This window comes from Narcine bancroftii, chromosome 8, assembly GCF_036971445.1.
Source record: "Narcine bancroftii isolate sNarBan1 chromosome 8, sNarBan1.hap1, whole genome shotgun sequence".
Classification (NCBI taxonomy): Eukaryota; Metazoa; Chordata; class Chondrichthyes; order Torpediniformes; family Narcinidae; genus Narcine; species Narcine bancroftii.
In genome coordinates this window covers 26619653-26637363 of record NC_091476.1, presented here as the reverse complement: position 1 = coordinate 26637363, position 17711 = coordinate 26619653, and positions in this window count along the sequence as shown.

The window sequence follows — 17711 nt, the reverse complement described above, 5'->3', positions numbered from 1 at the left end:
ACTTTGATTATTACAGTTTGCATTCTGTGTCAAAATACAGACTTCTATTTTCTTTACAGTCTGTCTCTCAAAATGCCAGTCTCGTCAGGCCCTGTGTTTGCTGAAAGTGCCATTTTGTTATGGAATAATACATCTGGATAATTAGATTAATATTGAGATTGGGTATAAAGTGTATCAGAGGTGCATGGCAGAGTCAACTGGTTTGAAATGTGCTCTGCTCGGATGGGCTCTGATCACTTTAAAAATTAGATCTGAACAGTTGAGTAGTTTGTTTGAATTTTGTCCAGCGTCTGCTTGACAATCAATCTGAAGAATGAGAGGAGGGATGGGCCTAGAGATGGAACAGATAATGGTGTAGTGAGTTTTGATTTAAAACATTCAGCTTTTCTAATAATTATCTGATTCTGAATGCATAAACAACCACAGCAGATAATCCAATGGACAGGGATAGGATCTCAATAGGAGAAGCACAGATGCTGGATCGATGAAATGATCTTCTGGAGGAACTCAGCAAGTTCACCAGCATCAGTGGGAGAAAAAGAATGGTCCAGGTTTCAGGTTGGAACCCTTCAGGAAGAGCTTTGATGAAGGTTGATCCGCCAAGTTTTTACAGGAGACTGTGCATGAGATCACAAAAAACTACTGAGCAGTTGGGAGATGCATGAGTTTGTTCTTTGCCATGTAAACTTTCCTTCCATGGTTGACAGAAGGAGTAGAACCGAACCCATATTGAAAAGATACGTTACTATCCTTTGAGGGAAAGATAAAATTTAGAGAGAGGTAAGAAAATACTAGAGCTGCTCCCAGTGCTTCCCCAAGTTGAGAGATTTTGACGTCCTTTAGTATCGAACGGTTCTAGCAATTTAAGATCAGGAAACAAATCATGGAAATTGGGACAATGGCAGATAAACCTAGCAGGAACTTTTCATCAATCTTCACAGTAGAAGATCACATACTTTCCCAGGACTATGTTTGGAGCAAGAATTGTAAGAGACGGAGGAACAGAGGAAAATTAAAGTTAACAGGAAGTGGGACTGAGTACTTTGTAGAGGCTACAGCTAAGAGGATCGAGTGACCTGATGAACTTCATCCAAGAGCCTTAAATGGAGTGGGAGATGAGGTAATTAATGGATTGGTTTTAATTTTCCTAATTTTCATGGATTCAAGAAAAGTTCTATTAGATTCTAAAAGAGTAAATTTAACTCATTGATTGAAAAAGAAAGGCAGGACACAAATGCAGGAAAGTACCAATCAGTTAGATTAACACATGCCTTAGGGAAAAGGCTATACCAAAAATGTTAGAACAGAGCACATAAAAAAATCAAAGTTATCACGTAAAGTTTACATAGCTTTGTGAAAGGGAAGTCATGTCAAGATTCAGGGTTCTTTTTTTTGTCAAGCCGATAAATGCACAATATTTGTTTACGTTTGTTTGCTCGTAAAAGCACACAAAGGGACATGCCACTTATTCAATGCCCATACCAAGAAGAGAAATACCAAGAAGCAAAAGATAGTCCTTCAGAGACATCAAGGGACTATGGATTCCTCTACCCTGCTATGTCCTGGCTTCCCTCCATAGATAAGTGGCCCCCTTTCAGTTCTGGCAGTGAACCCAAGTTCCAGGCATCCAGTTCATGCTCCTCAGCCCCTGCTTCCAAATACCTGATACAGTCAGGAAGCTGTCAGTGCCTGAGGCTCTTTGGGAGTTCTGCTCACCAACAGCACCCTCAAGAATCACAGTCCTGATACCAGAATCCCTCGAGCCAGCCTCCAACAGCGTGAAGCCTGGTGTGGGCCTTTAGCCACTGAGCCCCTCTTTACTCTGCTGCTGTAGTCTCTATGTCTGTAGGGTCCACTTCAAGCTTCTCCTCAGCAGGGTAGGACCAGGGCCTCAATACCCCAATTGGATCCTGAATTTCCTCACCCCCAGATCACTATCAGTACATATTGGCAAGAACATCTATTTCACAATCTCCATGAGCACTGGAGCACCATAGGGCTGAGTACTTAGCCCCCTGCTCTACCTGCGTTACACATATGACTGTGTGGCTAGGTTCTACAACAACGCCATATACATGTTTGTTGATGACACCAACATAGTGGGCCGTATAAAAGGGGGGCTTGATTCAGCATGGAGGAGAGAGATTGAAAACTTGGCAAGACCACTGCTCCCATAGAGTCAGCAACCCTCATGGTCTAGGATGCTCAGCATGGGTGCTAGCAGCTTTGGCATAGACCTCTGTGGCTTCCCTGATGTTTGGAGGTGGTTTACAAGACCATCAGCATAGGTAATACATCCCACAAAGGATTCTGACCAATTTATTGGAGTTCTTTGAAGAAGTAACAGGCACTGCAGATAAAGTGTGGGTGGATCTGCTACGCATGGATTTTGGATGGCATTTGGTAACGTACTGCATTGAAAATTATTACAGAAAATTAATTGTCAAATTTCAAACTTCATATTTATCATCAGAGAACAAACATCACATCACAAACCTGAGATACTTGTTTTGCAGGCCAGGAAGAATTTCTAATTACCCGTTAACTAAAACTGTACTCAAAGAAAGAAAGAACTGCAAACAAACTGACTGTGCAAATACAGAAGTACTGTATAATTATACAGTAAGAAATAATGAGACAAATATGAGTCCTTAAATGAATCTCTGAATGAGTCTATTGTTCAGGAGTCTGATAGTTAAGGGGTAACAACTATTCTTGAACCTGATGGGGTGAGTCCTATGGCATCTATACCACTTTCCTGATAGAGGCAGTGAGAACAGAACATGTCCTCCTGCTTTCCAAGGGCAAAGTCAATGGTGGGAAGAGTTTCACATACGTCTGGTTTTCCTTTCCTAATGTTTACAATTACCTCCTTGGTTTTGGAGACATTGAATGAGGTTGTTGTTAGTACACCATTCAGCCAAGTTTTCAATCTCCCTCCTGCATGCTGAATTAAGTCCCCCTTTTATAGGGCCCACTATGGTGGTGTCATCAACAAATATGGTGTTGTTGTAGAACCTAGCCACGCAGTCATAGGTGTAAAGCAGGTAGAGCAGGGGGCTAAGTACTCAGCCCTATGGTGCTCCAGTGCTGACGGAGATTGTGAAATTGATGCTCTTGCCAATATGCACTGAGAGTGATCCGGGGGTGAGGAAATTCAGGACCCAATTGCACAGTGGGGTATTGAGGCCCAGGTCCTAGAGGTTACCTATGAGTTTTGAGGGGATGATGATGTTGAATGCCAAACTGTAGTCGACGAGGAGCATCCTGGTGTTTGCATCTTTGCTGTGAAGAGTTTTGTGAAGAACCAGTGAGATGTCATCTGCCCTAGAACTGTTGCTGCGATAGGCAAATTAGAATAGGTCCATGTCTCTAAAAACACACCAATATGCTGGAAGAACGCAGCCGTTCTTTTCAGCGTCCATAGGAGACGAAGATATTTTTCCAATGTTTCAGGCCTGAGCATTGTCTGAATTCTGAGACTTTTTAAGATTTCTTGCTTCTGGCTCATTCTGCTTATTCCATGAAGCAAAAGACCAGCTGAGTTCCTCCAGCATTTTGGTGTGTGTTCAGTACAATCACGGTGTCTACCTACACCTCATCCTAATCCATATATTCATGCATTTATGCATAATATTCCCAGAATTACTAATAGAAAATCCATTTAATGTGAAAATCAGATGCTTCCGCTGATGTTATTGTCCTTCTTGACCTTTCCAGGTGATGCATTCAAATAAAGCTTGCAACACTTTGCTCATTGTGAGATTTTCCACAAAGGTATAGATTAGTGCCAATGCATTGGAAAATAAAAGTTCAGCTGATTTTCAGTGGGACTTTGGCACTAAGAACAAATCTATTTCTTTTTATTTATCAGATACTACCACAATCTTTCATTTTATTTGTTGTTCCCTTGATCATAGAGTCGATGGACTGCAGAATGTGAACCTATTTCCTGCCTTTGTAAAAGTTGCTTCCCATCAACCACAATAAAGTGTTCAATAATAATTTGGGCTGACTTCCTCTGATGGTGCCCTGTACTTTTCTTAGAAGCTTCACTGAGGGTTAACTCAGAAAACAGGTGTAAGGATTGAACAGTTTAATTTCCATCAATCCCTTTATACAAACATATTTTTGTGACCTACTATGTTTTATTAAGTTAGGCATTTAATAACTTTGTATTTACCTATGCCAGTGGTTCTCAGCTTTTTTTCCTCCACTCACATCCCACCTTAAGTAATCCCTTACTAACCACAGAACACCCATGGCATGGGATGCCTCAGGTGCTCTATGGTTAGTAAAGGATTACTTAGAATGGTATGTGAGTGGGGGAGGGGGCGGGTGGGGAAGGTTGAGAACCACTGGCATTCTTTCTTTCTCCTGAAAGGGTCAGTGCACATATGAATGGTGAGATTGCTTCTGATCAGGCTTTTTTTTAGTGCGTGCCTCATTAAGAACAAGACTCTCATCAAGTAAATGACCCAGTAATATCGGGAACTATTTTAGGATTCTAATTATTGGCATTTTGCTGGTTAAATATTGCAATAAGTGAAGGTTTTTAAAGCCACTGAGCTGTGAACTTATAAGCCTCACTGTTTTAAAATACACACAAATGCATATTGATTAAATGCCTTTGTTCCCCATTAGCTGGATAATTTAGAAAAATCTACACTCAGTTTTTATTGTGTTGTATCAGTAGCTGAGTTCCCCTCGAAATTGTCTCACAGAAGCTTTTGAAGTTGAGCCACTGAGTTTAGTCACCTCAAGCTTCTTCAACATTCGGTGTTGAGTTTTTAACTGCACATACATGACCATTGTCATTTTAAGTTTATGGGATTATTTTAAGTATGTTATTTTTTTAAAGAAATCCAAACACCCAGAAATTCAAGCGATAAGAATGATCAGATAACATTTTAAACCCCTTCACTAATGTACCCAAGTAGGAATGTTTTTGAATGGAACATGCTGAGGAATTGCTGCTCATTTTTGATACAAGCTAGCTTCCAAGAGGAATGAGTGATAAATCACTTCCAACCGGTAGGTAGAAAGTGAGCATGGCGGGGCATGAAGTAGACCCTCGAGTGAACTAGAACGACAGCTGCCGAAAGTAGTCTAGAGTAGAAAATACCACAAAGAGAAGTTGTGTTTCAGAGACTTCCACTAATTGTGTAACCATTTACTAGAACAAATAAGACATTAAGTATTTCCTTCACGTGAAGTAATGCAGTGACAAAAATCAGTCTGAAATGGAACCAGGAAACAAGTGAGAGACAGCTCTTGAAGGTTAATCATTACATTCAAGAGCATTTTTGCAAAGATTCCTCAGGGCATTGTCCAAGCCAGGCTTGTGGCTGGTACACAATTTAAAATATCAAACTTCAGCACTGTCCTTGGGAGTCCACAGCTGAATCATTTGTAAAATACTGAGCTCTGACTTGCTCTGTGTACACAGATTTTATGGATGTTAAAATTTAAGTTTTACTACAATTCTGATGCCTCCAGATGCTGAATGTAGGAGCCATAACAATGGCAACACTGTTAAAATAGGTTGTTCGGCATCATAAAATTTTAAGGTAAAACTGGGGCCAATTACACTTAATGTACCAAATGTACTTCATTTTTTCTCGAGATATCGAGGAGTGAATTGAATTGAATGCAATCATAGAAGCCTGATTTCCATTACAGAGAAACCTGGCTGAGATGGTTGATGGTTCATTCATGTCCTTTGTCCTCATTTGGTGAAATGGGATAGTTGTGAAAATTCCTTCCATTAATGGTAAAACTGCCATCACCTCTCATGGTAGAATATGGCAAGACCAGAGCCTTAATATAATTCAGTAGATGGCCATTTGCTATCTCTATCTTTCACAATGGGCTTCTGTTGTAATTCTATTTTAGATTTGTCAGATTGGCACTTCAATTTCAGTTACACCCAGTGCTGCCTCTGACATGCTTTCAATACTTATTAAACAATGTTGGTGTCCTGACTCGACAAAAATAATAAATTGTGGAATATTCCAGGCAACCAAGTTATGGGCTGTGGTGAAATAAGATTCTGTTGTGCCTGAAGGTCCACAATAGTGGTAAATGTGTAGTTTTGAAATATTAGCTGTGAATCAATCCTGTGACAGGGCCACAACAGATTTAAGATAAAGCCTTGTTTTCTTTTCACCTCACATAACATTAATATTTTTTTTATTTTTTATGTAGTCAGTAGGAGAGAAGTACAGAAGAAATTAAAACATGACTGCTTCACAAGGAAAGGGGCTGATAAACTATAAGCAGAATCCTGTTGAGAATGGCTGCCAATAGAGAAGGGTGATGGAGGAAGTCCTCACTATGGAGGAAGGAGTCCACATTGGTTTTGTGGTGTTCATTGCCACTAATGCTATCATAGATGATGCTCTGGTAGATTGGTCAGAGTTAAACCAGTAGGTTTATCCTTCACGTTGTTTCTCTCCCTAATTGCTGTTGCCATATTTGGCATATATGACCTTTATACCTTGGCATGCTTAGTCCAAGCTGAGTTACTCAATCTGACAAGGTTATTTTATATCCTGTAATTTCCTATTTCTTTTAATAGTTAGTGGTGGAATGTCTGTTACATCCAGTCCACAAGATGACCTCCAGAATGTCATGCTCACTGCTTCCCTTCCTGCATTTATTGGAGCAAGTCCCCAAAGCTAGCAGCTGATTTTCAAGGTTCTGTGAAGCATAGGCCATTCCCAGCAATATATAGAAAGCCCTGTACTGAAGCTGTTTAGACATCTGATTTGGCAAACCTTCGACCCCATCATTGTCAAAACTGGAAAGAAAAGAGCCTGAAGGCTCTGAATATTGTAACCTTAGAATCATAGAACATTACAGCACAGAAACAGGCCCTTTGACCGTTATGGGCTGAGCCAAGCTATTACTCTTCCCAGTCCTATAAACCTGCACCCAATCCATACCCTTCCATACCCCTCTCATCTATATACCTGTCCAAATTATTTAAGATATTAAAATTAAGTCTGCATTCACCACTTCAGCTGACAGCTCATTCCATACTCCCACCATTCTCTGTGTGAAGAAATTTCCCCTAATGTTTTCTCTAAACTTTTCCTCTTTCACCCTTAACCCATGTCCTCTGGTCTGTGTCTCACCTACCCTTAGTGGAAAAAGCTGACCTACATTTATTCTATCTCTATCCCTTCAAAAATATATTTTTAAATTATACTGTTAAAAGGATTATAAATTGTTAAAAAGTGCTAAACTCTATATTTAATAAATCATTAAGCATATTTAAAATAATATACTTTAAAAAAAAAATTATTTTCAGTAATAATAAATTTGAACAGTACAATTATGGAATGTGCTACAGAAAAAAAGAAGATAAAGAAAAACACCATGAAAATAATCATACATATGAATTCCCAAAGCACAGCCAATAATAATAAACAATGGACACAATAATTTTAAATATATCAAAACTCCTAGCCCTAAACAAGGTTGAAAGTTAATGTTAATGAAACAAAGTAGCTCACTCTGAAGTGTGATAATACATTGTCAAAATTCTATAACAACGCTGCAACTAGAGATTATGGTAGTAATCTACGAAGGGGCCCCTTAACTTTTGGAATCTAATGTTTGAAACATTTGCATATCTATTTTTTCTCCAAATTTAAACATGATATAACATCCCGTAGCCATTGTGCATGAATAGGTGGGGTATTATCTTTCCACTTAATCAAAATAACACACCTGGCCAACAAGAAGTAAAAGATAAAATGCAACATTTAATTGGAGTTAATAAAACATCATCGTCTCCAAGAATTACAAAAAGAGCAACTAAAGGAATTTGTTCTAATTTTAAATTAAGAATCACCAATTATGTTTGGAAAACTACTCTTCCATATTTTTCCAAACTGTGCCATCTCCAAAACATATGAATTAAAGAAGCATCACATATTTTACATTTATCACAATGTGGATTATATCTGAATAAAAACGAGATAATTTGACTTTAGGTGTTAATCATTTTGAAAATAGAGTCCCAAAACTTGTTGGACAGTGAAAGGTTCAAATCTTGCTCCAAGCAATTCTTAATTTGGACTAAAGGAGTGTGTCTTACACCAGCCAACTTATCATAAATAACCGATATTAACCCTTTACTGGAAGATTGAAATTTTAAAAATGTATCAAGAATCAGTTATATTATAATCAATATTTGCATGCTACACACTTGTTACAGTTTGAGACCCAATTGGATTTTCACCCCACAATTTTCCTCCACAGATTTATATTCATATATGCAGATTATATAGTACAGAATTATTTCTGTAGTTAACATAAAAATAACTTGTATTTTTTATTGAATTATATGATGGAGTTAGAGAAAGTATTTCATTTCAATTGTTTTTCTCGTGCTGGATTAAAGCTATATAGTAACAAACTAGAGGACATTCATTTAAGTGTTATACTGCTACAACTATAGTAATGGACAGTTATTTAATTGCTTTAGAACATAGTAGTTTGGGTCAATCCATGTCCACCTTTCTATAATTCTTTCTTTTGAAAGTACAATGTATGTTTGTACTCTAATATAGTAAAATCCTGTAATCCGGAATTCAAGCAACCGGCGACTGGCAAAAAAAATAATAACATAACAATTTAACATAACAATTTACAGCACGGAAACAGGCCATTAGGCCCTTCTAGTCCACACCGAACCAAACACCCCCCTCTAGTCCCACCTCCCTGCACAATGCACATAACCCTCCATCTTCTTCTCATCCATATACCTGTCCAACCTTTTCTTAAATAATACAATTGACTCCGCCGCCACTATTTCTCCCGGAAGCTCATTCCACACGTCTACCACTCTCTGAGTAAAGAAGTTCCCCCTCATGTTACCTCTAAACCTCTGCCCTTTAATTCTTAACTCATGTCCTCTTGTTTTAATCTTTCCTCCTCTTAATGGAAATAGTCTATCCACATCCACTCTGTCTATCCCTTTCATAATCTTAAATACTTCTATCAAATCCCCTCTCAACCTTCTACGCTCCAAAGAATAAAGACCTAATCTGTCCAATCTCTCCCTATACTCTAGATGCTTAAACCCAGGTAACATTCTGGTAAACCTTCTCTGCACTCTCTCCACTCTGTTTATATCCTTCCTATAATTAGGCGACCAGAACTGCACACAGAACTCCAAATTAGGCCGCACCAACGTCTTATACAGTCTCAACATCACCTCCCAACTCCTATATTCCATGCAATGATTGAAACTATCTCCCATATGCTTGTCAAGGTAAGTGTCCCCATAGATGGCATGAAGCAGAAGTGATTACCCAGTCAGCACCAGGAAACATATTTACTAAAAGCCTTCTTCACCACCCTATTCACGTGAGTTTCTACCTTCAGGGAACGATGTACCGTTACTCCTAAATCTTTCTGCTCTTCTGTATTCATCAATGCTCTCCCATTTACCACGTATGTCCTGTTCTGATTCTTCTTACCAAAATGAAGCACCTCACACTTATCAGCATTAAATTCCATCTGCCATTTTTCAGCCCACTTTTCTAAGCAGCCCAAATCCCTCTGCAATCCTTGAAAACCTTCTTCATTATCCACTATTCCACCTATCTTAGTATCGTCTGCATATTTACTAATCCAATTTACCACCCCATCATCTAGATCATTAATGTATATAACGAACAACAATGGGCCCAATCCTTGAGGCACACCACTGGTCACCGGCCTCCAACCTGACAGACAATTATCCACTACCACTCTCTGGCCTCTCCCTTTCAGCCAATGTTCAATCCATTTGACTATCTTAAAATTTATACCTAAATAAGTGGGTAAAACATACAGAAGTTTAATGTTGGCGCTCCTTGACATTTATTCTCCATTCACGCAACACGCAGCCTCAAGCAACTGGAAAGTTCACTTATCCAGCATCTATCAATCCCAGTCAGTGCTGGATTCTAAGAAGAATCAAAGACGTTTCCTTAGCACTTCCATAAGAGATAATTATCTCTAAGCATTCTGTTCCACTCAAAAGGTTTCATCTTTCACATGAAGTAAATTAATTGCAAAACCCAACTCACTGCATTAACAATTTGAATGTTACATTGTTGCCTTCATTCCTATTCCCTTGATTAGTTAATTAAATCATAAAGATTACAGCACATAATATTACTTTGCTCTTGCTTAATGCTGCCATACTGTGACAGTTCAGTAATTAACACTGCTGTGATTAAAAGCAGCCCAGTTGCTTACTTGTTTACATGGATTAGCTCATTATTGATAGAATCCTTGCAGTTTGTTGTCAAAATGAATGCTAACCAGTTCTGACTTTGGTTATGGGCCTGTTGATACATATTCCATTATATTTATTTGTGGAGAGAACACCTGAATTCTGTGCTCCATATAACAGACAGCTGTTTGAAACTATCTCCCATATGCTTGTCAAGGTAAGTGTCCCCATAGATGGCATGAAGCAGAAGTGATTACCCAGTCAGCACCAGGAAACATATTTACAGGCAATTACCCTGCAAAGGGATTGTGCCTTTGAAGTCTTCCCTTATTGCATGCATTAAATATGGATGAATCAATAGCTTTGGATGCACATCTTGGGTTATTGGCTTCTTTTGAATTTGCTGTTTATAAGTACGGAGATGACATGTAATTATCATCAAAAATTAAACCAACAAGGCAGACCTCTTCCAAATTGAATCTTCCTTTGGACCAGACAAGAACTTACCTTATTTAACCTGGGAAACTTTACTTCAAAATAATGGTCAGCTAATATTTTTTTCTGTGCCTATTAATCCAAATTCTGGGAGATTCATCACTGACTTGTTGACACCTAATAGTGAAATGATCTATTTGGTCTATTAAGATGGAAAAGCAACAAGTTATATGGCACCTTAAACACAAACAATGTTTGTATATTAAAATGGCGGAGTGGACCCGATGGTCTGAATGTTGTAATTCTGCTCCTATCTCTTACGATCTAAAATGAGGTATTTAGGAAGATCTAAAGATTAGGTCTTAGAAGGAAATAGAGAGGTTTAGGAAAGTGATTTCTGGAATGTGAGGCACAGATCCAGGGAATCGGGAAAGAGAAAACGTGAACTCTGATCTATTAGAGGGGCTACAGAATCAGGTGCACACAAAATAGTAACTAAATTCAAACTTACCGATGATAGGTCAACACTGCTGTGAACAACTTCTTCAAATCCCTTCAATGTGTCCCACTGTTCATTCAGCAAGTTAATTCATTCAGCAAATCATTTCAGTTTGCCACAATGTATTAGCAAGTAATTCGCTAAAATAATCTCAATCTTTTTTTTTGTCGGAAAGAAAAGTATCTCTTCAGGGTGTTGCTGGCAACAGATTATAGGAATCATTAGTCCTTCGGTGATAAAATGACAAAGGATGGCACAATGTGAAGCTTGGCGGAAACAATAAATGATATAATCTTAATTGAAAAGTATACCCTCAATGAGGAAGCTATAAAATAAGTTTACTTAATAGATCAATAGACAAACCATATACTGAAAATAATTACGAGGAATTCAAGTCAGAGGTTCATCAAAACTAATTCACTAACTGTTTAACTGAGATCTCAATATTAATGCAGACTATGAGGATAAGCATAAAGCCTAATCCTCATTGGGACTCAACACCTTGTTTCTGTAATTGAGTTCTGGACTTTCTAATGGAAAGACCACAGTCTGTCTGGTTTTGGTTTGCTCGCTATAATAGACCTTCCCTTTGTTCCTTCCACTCCTCACTATGTAATTAAAAACTTGCTTGCTTTCTCCCTCATTTTAACAGTTCTGATAAAAGATGATTGAACTAAAATGGTATTGCTCTCTTCACAACTGCAACTTAACCTGTTGTTTATCTCCAGTGTATTCTGCTTTCATTCTTTTTTCAACCTTCATCTATGTTAGCTTATTTCTCACCTGTGCTCAGATCAGTTCCAAAAGTCAATGACAGCATCATTTCCATTCATATCAAACATCTTTACTCTCACTGGAGCACAAAACCACCTGGTTATCAAATATAACTTCCTTAATACCACTGAAAAAGATTATTGTTTTAAAATTGAATTTTATCATCTTTTGGTACACGGAACATTATGCTATTTTGTGTTATTACCCAGCAGGATTCTTTACAAAAAGTTGTGAAATTGTTAAACCAGACATTTGAAAGAGTGGTAAAGTGCTTTACAGTCCAGTTTCTTACCAGATCGGATACAACTGAATGCAGTATTTGGCAATTTGCTTCACACCAATTCCAGAAGGGTGTCAGCTGTCAGCAGCCAGACAGGAGGAATGCAGAATGTTTCTTTTATTGTAACAAAGACATTTTTTTTTGTATTAATTACATTTTATTAATAACCCACGTCCGCATTGGGCATCCATTTTTGCATCTAACCAAATGCGGAATATTCATCTCTGACTCCCTCTAGTGGTCAGGAGGATCACTAATTCCAATCACCACATCCCCTTTCCTTAAGATATTCAATCTAGCAATATTACACAGCAATACAATATTCATTTCAATTTAAAGTTAAACACAAACATCAGCAGCACATACTTTTTAATGTGTGTCTTTTAGAGATGCAGTCTATCAGATGCTTCGATAATGCATATGGATCTTCTTAATGCAGGTGCATATTCTTAATCCAACTCTGCTGGTCCACTACTGTCTAGCACTGGAAATGATTCCTCTGCTGCTGTGTAGGCTGGATCTTTGGCATTTGTCTGTTCTTGCAGCGTCACTTGCGTTTTCAGCAGGCTCTTTCAATTCCTCCTCAATATTTGACTATCCTCTGCTCTGACAACATAGGATCTTGGATTTACTTCCTCCAGAACAGTGGCCTGCAAAAGGTAGTGGACATAGCCCAGTACATTACATGCAAAACTCTTTCCACCCTCAAGAAAATCTACATGGAACACTGCCAATGGAGAGCAGTAGCAATCATCAAGGATCCACACCACCCAGATCATGCACTGTTCTCGCTGCTACCCCTAAACATTTAAGGAGTCTTACTTTGCACATTATTCATTACTGAAAATTTTTGTTTCTCTATTGCAGTTAATTTGTTTACATTTCTTTCTCTCTTTTGCATGCATACCTTTTTCTTGAGTATATTTACAGTTACCAATAAGTAGAAATTCTGTCTGGCCCACAGGAAAAAGAATCTCAGGGTTGTCATGTTTGCATTCTAAACTTTTACCTTTGAACTTTTAACCAACAATACTGGAAAACATTGCTGAAATTATTAATTCTCATAATCAAAGGTGATAAAAACCACCTCCCCTCAAATAAACTGACTGGGGAGCTCTCTGGTGTTGTAGGAAGAAGATATAGTGAGACGTTGCCTGATCCATGCCAAGGAATTAGAGAGTAAATCTGACCTTGTCTTCAATGGAGAGAGTAATCCAGGGAAGGGAGTATGTATTTAGAGTGATCCCAGTCTGAATAGTTACAGACCCTGTTGTGTAATAAGGTGCTATTGTTTATAGTTAAACATTGGAAAGTCATCAAAACCTATTCTTTATAAACTTCATACTTTAGTCATTCTCCTCAGCTCATTTTTTTCAATTAACTTATCACAATATCTCCATCTTCCTCTTTAAAATCAAACTTTCCCTCAATATCTAGCTATATCACCAAACTTTCAATCATATCACTCTTCCTAATGTTTTTTCCTTTGGCACAGCATTCAATTTTTGCCTTGCAATGCATTGGTAAAAATCCTTCTCATTGAAAGTTAAAATGTAAATACAAACAATTGTGGCTCCCCCCCCCCCCAACCCTTGACCTTGATATGTTGTTGGAGAGGATAAAACATAAAGGGAAAAATGAGCCACATATAGTGATGTGAAAGGGTTAGTAGCACATTCAAAATGTCAATGGGTGCTCTGGTTGTGTTTAGATTTCTGGAGTGCAAAACCTAAAAATGTAGTAATTTCTGCAAGTAGGGTTTAATTTTTTAAATATATTTTATGCAAAGTAATTATTTATGCAAGATCACCATTTATATCTCTCCCTAGTAATTCTTGAAAGATTGTTTTCTTAGAGCACTTCAGAGGCCAGTTGACAGTCAACAGAATGATGAATCTGAACAAACATAGAAGCCAGCAAGGATAAAGATATATCGTTTGGGCCTGTTTTCTTTGGTGCTCAGAAGAATGTGGGATCACTTTATTCGAACGAATAATACCGTAAGGGGAGTGATAAGGTAAATGTTTTCACCAGTAGGAGAACAAGGGGACATAATAACAAAGCAGGGACATATCATTTTAAACTGAGGGGCGTAGACATTTTTTTTCTCTGAGAGGGTCGTTAGAGTCTGGAATTCTTTGCCCCAACGGGTTCTGGTGACCAGATCATCGTGTACTTTGGTTAGAGATTCAATTTCATCACATTTTAATTCCCCCATGCTAAGGTGAACTTGAACCTGTGGCTGTGAATCTTTTGTATGAGCCTTTGAACGATTAGTTCAGTAACGATGGTAAATTTTTGCATCTTCGTCAAGTAGAGCAATGTCAACATCAGGAATGAACCCAAGGCATTAATTAGACTTTGTGTCTCTTTGAGAATTGTATGTTTTCAAAGTAGATTTTCACCCTGGGAGCCTTGTGCTTTTATTAGCTCTCTGACTGTCATTAACCCAGCCATTAGAGAGAAATGCTCTGCTTTGGGAGTACTTCAAAATGTTCTCTGAATAAAGATTAACAAAATAAATCTTTGCTAAAATAGTTCCCACTGTGCACTTTTTTAAAAAAAGAGATGCCTATTGTAGTAGTCAGTGAATTGGGATTATTCAGGATGTTATATTAAGGTCTTCAAATTGCTGATTGATGATTTCCTGGCAGCATGGTCTGATTTCCAGAAGCCTCATTTTGTTAAATAGAGCCACTGATTGACTTGGATACAGTGATTGCAACAATGGCAAAACCAGCAGAACTGACTGTGAATCTGACATCAACGTTGCAATTCCCGCACAAGGGTAGTTTAAGAAAGAAATCCACATCTCCACAGACCACTGTTATGGGACTTCAGCACCACATGGATTTCTTGGATTTATAAACATCTCATTGTGGAATATCCTGAAAGTATTATAATATATTAGTAAAAGTATGTTTCTTCAACATTATATTTCATATTTAGTACACAGCAACTCTAAAGAAGTGGCATAGATTGTAATTCCCTTGTCTAAATAATTTGAAAAAAGTAAATTTTTTATATATTTCAATATTTATTAACTATATATTAGCTGCTTATGTATTTGTTCCAATATTTATTTTATGCTCTGTAAAATATTTTAAAATATTAGATCACATAGTGCCTTTCCATCCGTTTGTGAGAATTTACAATTTATTTGGCTGTTCGATCATCTTGAAGACATTATGGCTATAAGATTCTAGAGTCTTCTGGAATTCAACTGGGGAATCCAGATAACCGATATGACACAGACCTCTGGATATTTGTGGACAGCTTTCCTTTAGGTTAGCACCTCCCAAAAGAATATGAAAAATAATAAAATCACCATGAAGCCTGTAATAATACAGTGAACATATCCAGGACCCAGGCTGTATGCAGAGAGTAGGACCTTGTCTTCAATATTGCTTGCAGAATACAGCCAATTACATTTTCTCAAGGATTTTAACCTCAGATAATGATTTGCATTTTTCAGCAAGTGAGCATTGTACCTGAAATGGTAAGATTGATGAGCATGTGAAATTAAAGGAAATATTATATTTGTATCATACAGCACAGAAGGCCTTTTGGCCCAATTCATCCCTGCAGATCAAGCTGTTAAACCTAAATTGTACCCCTCTCTACAGTTTCCTTTGTAGACTCCCAATGCAAACCACCCTCTGTGTGGAAATGTAGCCCCTCATGTCCCTTTCAAATCATTTCCCTCTCACCTTAAGAGTGATAAGGTCATCTTCTTAGCATCCTACGCTTCAGTGAAAGGGTCCTCGACTATCCAGGCTCTCCAGTCCTGACAAAATTCTCATCAATCTTACTTGCATCCTTTCTAGTTTAATTATGTCTTTCTTATAACTCAGCCATTGGGGTAGATAACAACAGAGAGACCAGTTGGGAAAAGTGCTGTTGGACTGCAAATCTTTGAGGAACCAACTCATATAGGACATTAAATGAAAAAGAGAAGGAAACAAGTCAAAGCTACAGGATTGTTGACTGATATAATAATGTTTCACACTAATTGAGCAAGATATGGAAATTTAAAGGGGAAGAATGGACATTATTTCATGATGTTCTGTTGATCCCATTGAACTGCAACCACGGTCTCATATTTAAACATGGAAAACTTTTTGACCCCATAACTTCCCCATCACAAAGACCCTGCCGACACATAATTCCTGAACAGTGGCTTGACCTCTGCCACATCCATCATTGAAAATCAAATTCAGGCCGACAGAAACTACATTTGCATTCCGATCTCCAACTTCTCATAAATTTTAACTATTAAAAATAAAGTTTTATTGTTATGATTCTAACCTGCATAATTTCTTGGTTCTCTGATCTAGAAATGTTAATTTCTTGTTTCTTTTCATGGATACAGGATAAGTTGTTGTGTATCTCCAGCACCTTTGTGAATATTAGGAAGTGGAGACTGAGGGACCATGCATCTGTATACACTAATGGGATGGAGAGGGTTAGTACAGGTTGAACTTCTATTATCTGGCGATCTGTGGTCCACCACATTTTGAATCTGCCACTATTTATTAACTATATAATAGTTAATCTCCAATATAAATTGGAGATAGTGCAGGACTCGAATCCTGGTCCCGATCGTTGGCGCTGTAAAGGTTGAATCTGCTGCTATCGGGTCCGGGGTTCGAGCCCAACACAATCTGTAAGGAGTTTGTACTAACAGCAGCAGATTCAACCTTTACAGCGCCAGTGATCGGGACTGGAGTTCATGTCCTGCACTTACATTGAGGCAACCATGCAGAAGGCACAACAGTGCTTCTACTTTCTGAGATCTGGGATGAAATAAAATACACCATCAAACTTCTAAGGTGAACTGTGGAAACAGAGACTGACTGATGGCATCACAGCCTGGTTTGATAATTTGAGCACCCAGGAATGCAGAAGGCTTCAGAAAGTAACACCACAGTTCTGACTTCCCATCCACTGAAGACATTTATGTGAGAACCGTACATGGAACACAACAGACACCTCCACCACCTGAAATGACAGAATGAGAAGACGAAATAAACTGACCCAGTGTGTAAAAGTAGATGACACAATTTTCTTGTTTATTTTCATTGTGTGATGACATTGTTTAATGGGTTTAATGTATTGTATATGTTGAATGTTGAGTGGGTGGGGAGGGGGTGGGAAGGAGGGAGGGAAGGGAGGAGGGGGGAAAAGGGGAGAAAATGACACTGTGTATATTCAAGAGGGAACTGTTTATGTGTATTTTGGTCAATATGGTTTATAGTGTGAAAAATAATTTTTTTTTTAAAAAGGCAGTCGATGTCATAAATTACCCTGGTCACAACTCTTCTCGCCATTCTTTTCAGGAAAAAAGTTATGGAGGCCTGAGGACAAGCACCTCATGTTCAAGATAAGTTTTCTTTCAAACACTATCAAGTTCTTGAACTTCCCCTTACTAAACCATAAACTACTAAGGCACCACAAAAAGATTTGTCTGCACCATTGAAACACCA